The sequence below is a fragment of the Penaeus chinensis genome, chromosome 36, assembly GCF_019202785.1.
Source record: "Penaeus chinensis breed Huanghai No. 1 chromosome 36, ASM1920278v2, whole genome shotgun sequence".
Lineage (NCBI taxonomy): Eukaryota > Metazoa > Arthropoda > Malacostraca > Decapoda > Penaeidae > Penaeus > Penaeus chinensis.
This window is the reverse complement of record NC_061854.1, coordinates 30173027-30178026: the sequence shown is the minus strand read 5'-3', so window position 1 is coordinate 30178026 and position 5000 is coordinate 30173027. Positions and strand designations below refer to the sequence as shown.

The window sequence follows — 5000 nt, the reverse complement described above, 5'->3', positions numbered from 1 at the left end:
CTCTCTCTCCTCCTCCTCCTCCTCCTCCTCCTCCTCCTCCTCCTCCTTCTCCTCCTCCTCCTCCTCCTCTTTCACTTCCTCCTCTCTTTACCCCCTCTCCCTCCTCCCCGTCCTCTCCCTTTCTCCCTCCTTTCCCACACGCCGATCCACTGGAACCCCGCACAATATGGCTACAAAACATGTTCTTCCGGTAATTAACATGTTACGGTAACTGGAGGATTTAAAACATCCTTGGCGTCAGCTAATGGGAAGTCTGTAATTGCCGGTCGTCATGTTGAATGGCTTATATACGTGTAATTTTATCTTTGTTTTCTTTGTCTTTATATTCTCCCAAGATGCTGTGTATCATTTGCGTTTTCTTTGTTTATTTATGTATTTTTACATATTTTTGGTCAAAGAGTGTCAAATGATTTGAGTAGTGTAGATTTTTATTGTTGTTATTGTTATTCTTAGTTTTTTTTTTCCCCGGACGCTTAAGCATGTTTTTGCCCTCGTGTGTCTTACTTTGCCTGCCGTGGAGGGACATCAAAGTGCGAGAGATGAGGGGGAGGGGGGGGGGGGGAGGGGAAGAGGGATTTGTTTAATGTGTTGGCGGAATTAGCTGTAGTCTTCAGATTTGTGTGCTGTAGGTAGGGAAGAGAGGGATGGGAGTAGTTGAAGGGAAGCGTATAGGGAAAAGGGAAGAAGGAGCAGGAGCAGGAGAAGGAGAAGGAGAAGGAGAAGAAGAATGATTGATAGAACGGGAGGAAGGAAGAGATTATTGTAGAGAAGAGAAGGGAAAGGAAGGAAAAGGTAGAGAGGAGAGAAGGGAAGAGGGGTATATGGGGAGAGGGAAGGTTAGGGAGGAATAAGTAAGGGCGTAGATCAACCCTTACGAGCTCCACGTCCCACGGTGAATACACTGAAACAACATTTTTACTCATTACGACGCTGTTTGCTAGTCGGCCAGGTGTAATTAGCGGGGAAAAGGTAAAAGCGAATGCCTGCCGAATATCGGTACTTATTTACTCTCATTCGTTTGTTTTGTTCGTTTACTTTTGTCTTAAGGAGTGTATGGATGCACACGCACAAGCACATACATATTCTTATAGGTGTATGTATTCTTATGTATGTGCATATTGGTCACATAGCAAATGCTAATTGTTGTAGGAATAATTAACTTTTTTCGGTTCCTCCCGGCGTGGAGGGATTTATGTAAATACGATACACATTTTACGGGTAGTCCTTTGGTATTTGAATTTTAAATGATTCATAAAGTTAAGTAGTCTGTTAGGTGTATTCCAGCTTCCAGCTCATAATGGCCGGGTTATTATGTAGGCCGGTGCGCTAGGGCTAGGGTGGGTGCGGGTGGGTGGGGTGGGTTCAGCAGGCACCGGTGCATCCTCAGAGAATAATGACACTCACTTAATTAATCCGGTGTGCTTTACGGTGCCCAGTTGCAGGTGGCATGTGCGTGGGGAGGGGAGAGGAAGAGCCGGGTTATGCAGTTCGTTTTGGGGGTCTTAAAGGCCTGGAAATCATTTTGTTCTTCAGCTATTGATGAGTTTTGTGTTTGAGGGTAAGCGACAGTGTATCGGGGCAGAGGTTATTACTTGTGTGGTATGTCCATGTAAGTTCGCAATTCTCAATACGGGTTAGAATAAGTGTGTATTTTTTATGTGCATTAGCAAGCGAAAGGCACCTTTACGTAAGAAAATGGGAAGGAGGTCGAAGAAAGCACATGACCCCCACGGCGGCATCGGGAAGGCATCAGCTACGGTACGTTGTATACATCATCCGTAACAAGAGTGGGCACAGCAGTCGGCATATTGTAGAGGTGGGGGGAGGGCGAGTAGGAAAGGAGGGGGTCGGTGATGGTTTAGTCCTGCGTTTGCTTTTGACGTCTCCTTCGTCTTCGCAAGTTTTGAAGGTGACTGACGTCAGAGGGTGGGCGTGAGGGGGTGGGAGACAAAGGCACCTGTGGACGTCTCGGTGCGGTGTTTTCTTTCGGGAGATGGGCGGAAGCAGCGGAGGGTCGCGCTCAGCAAGGGTGCTCGTATAACATGTGACGTCATGGCGTTGTACTGTACAGTAACGGGACTACGGGAGGGATTTTGGTCGAGGTTGTAGCTTTGTTTGCTATGATTGGGATTTGGGAGGACGCGAGGGCCGCGTATGAATGAATGTATGATGTCGTTTGTTTACATTTGTGGAAATGAGCGCCTCGCTGTTTTAGCAAATACTTGTGTGGGGAAGTTCGACGCGTTTCGCTGGTTATCGTGTGCATTTATTTATTTATTTGGGCAAAACGGCGTCGCTGAGCAAAGTGTGTCGGATATCAAAGAGTGACTTGTTTTTTGCGCGCCGGAGGTATGTGACACAGTAGCGGCGGAATCACGTACAGTAGCCCCTCGAACCGGAAGTGGAACATGCGTCTCCAGTTTGGCTTTTTAATCACCATGTTTGAGGGGCGTGATTAATCGCAGCGTTGCCGTGGTGGCGTGCGTGTGCGTGCGGGTGTGTGCGCGAGCATGCACCGGTTTTTGCAGAAATGTACTCGTTGGAAGCCATGTCATTGTATTCCAATTCAGTTTAGTCATATAGCTAGTTTTCATACATTGATACGTCAGAAGTACTGTTTGGCCTTGGGCATTGCTGTGTTTAGGAGTGAGTCACGAGACGCGATGCGGCCTGGAATGGAAACTGAACCTTCTGAGTGAACCCGATCGCGCCGCCCGTTTGTTTGCTCGGTGGATGTTGACACGCATTTCCATTGGGTTCGTTTGGCGGCGGCGACGAGAGGTGCATGACCGCTCTGTGCACCTCTTCCCATATTACTTCTCGAACTTTCTCATTGTTTGTCGGTAATGCATGCAATCTCGCGCCAGGGTTCCGGGTTATGTAGTGGCTGGCCCGGCGGGTATTTCGTATTAATGCTGAAGTTGACTCTCCCCGGGTGTCGTAAAGGGGATGGGGGGAGGGGGTGTCCAGCCTGAGGTTTCACTTCGTCGCCCGTGGAGCATGTGTTCTTTGTTATTTTGTTCTCTCGGAAATCCCGCTACAGGGGGAGGGGGGGGAGATGTTCTTTTAAGTGGAGCTGCAATCGGGCAGGTCGCCATGAAAGGTCGTATGTCTTTGGAAATGGCAGGTATTGTCGGGGAAAATCTTGGATCCGATAGCCATTAACCAAGCAGGAGTGTGTAGCGTTTGGGTTATGTGTGCGTGAGAGAGAGAGAGAGAGAGAGAGAGAGAGAGAGAGAGAGAGAGAGAGAGAGAGAGAGAGAGAGAGAGAGAGAGAGAGAGAGAGAGAGAGAGAGAGAGAGAGAGAGAAAACTGTATGTGTGTATTTAATATCTGTGTGTGGATATACTTCCCATGCATTTCCTATATCCGCTCCTCGTTCCCGGCCACCCCGCTCTTTTTCCTCTTTCACGCTGGCTTTGGTCACTGTGCGCCGTCTGTGCATGGAGGTTGTCGCTTCCTCGGATGTTTCCCGGAACTTCTCGGGTCGCGAGAAACATCTGACGCCGCGGAGGCTGTCCGCGCCTGGTCACGCAGCCTGTTCCAGAGGATACAGTTACGTTGTTTGTTTCTATAGATAGATACAGACTCATGTAACGCATATATACTGTGTACATGTAGATGCACATATAATGTATGCGTGCACTTACCTACACACGCCTGCACGCACGCGCGCGCACGCACACACACACACACACACACACACACACACACACACACACACACACACACACACACACACACACACACACACACACACACACACACACACACAAAACAAATGAATGTATGTATATATGCACATATGCACATTTATTCTTACAAACGGAGTAAATGCGATAGATGTGCATAACACTGAAAAGGCAGACTTGTGCAACTGCCAAGTAAGAAATAACAAGCCTCATATAATAAGTGTAATGGAAACTGCGAAGAATGCGAGATTGCGTTGGGAAAAAGGAAGGGGGAGGGGGAGGGGGGAGGGGAACATAAACAGCCAGCGCCCCCACAGGAATGTGTTTTGGGTGTCCAGCACATTTACCTTCGTAGAGGAAGTTGGCCAAGGTGCGGAAGTTTTAACGGGAAATGAGACTTGGTGGAAGACTGGTGGACACGCACGCACCACTGCCATGCTTATGTTGAAAAGTAGGAAGGGGGATTGTTATATAGCGTGGAAATTAGTCTTGTGTTGTTGTTAATGATGTCAGTATTTGTCATGAAATCTGTTTATATTCACGAATCGACTATCAAGATTTTATGTTGATGTTTTCTTTCATCTTTTTTTCTTAAAACTTGCGAAACTTATGGAATATGAAACTGAAAAACGTCAGGTGGATATCGTTAACCGGGAGGGAGTCTTGCATCTGGCAGCGGTCAAGGACGTGACGGAGAAGCAGCGAGTGACCTTCACATGATCTAGTTCTGCCACACGAACGCTTACAGGCTACATTCCTCCTGCTGTAGGCGCTGCGGTCTTCTGGGAAGGGGGGGGGGGAGAAGGGGGGAGTTGGAGTGAAAGAAGTGGGAGGGGGAGGGGGGTAAGGCCTTATCACTCAGCCGTGTTTCGCGCTGTCTTGCAAATTCGTGTGGATGTGTGCATGTATATGTTTATGCGTTTCATTATGTGTTTTATGTGCACGCGTTGTGTACACAGATGGTGTGAAATGGCTGTTTCTCCGCGCCAACACAGCGCCAGGGGAGAAGAGGAGGAGAAGTAGGTTTGGGGAGGGACTGCAGATGAGTTGGGGCGGCGGCAGCTGTTATTTTTGCTCCTCGGTTATAAAAAGAAAAGAAAAGGTGAAGAAACGGGCGAAATACTGATTCGACGAGCGACTCTGTGAATTAATTGCATGTGTAGATTTTATGCGACCTCAGGTAAAAAGAGGGCACGCAAAGGCCCGCTTGTCACCTGCGAAAAATGACACCCATGTTTTGTGAAGTGATGCGACTCTATGGGGCCCATGTGTGCCTGTACGCCAGGGTTTATGCCAGGAAACGTGACG

General features: G+C 48.3%; 1 protein-coding gene across 15 annotated transcripts in view; it reads left to right on the top strand.

Moving 5' to 3' along the window:
- LOC125044594 (CLIP-associating protein 1-B-like) overlaps positions 1–5000 on the top strand; it is a 363686-nt gene that overhangs the window by 299479 nt on the left and 59207 nt on the right. The gene's annotated exons all lie outside the window — the stretch shown is intronic.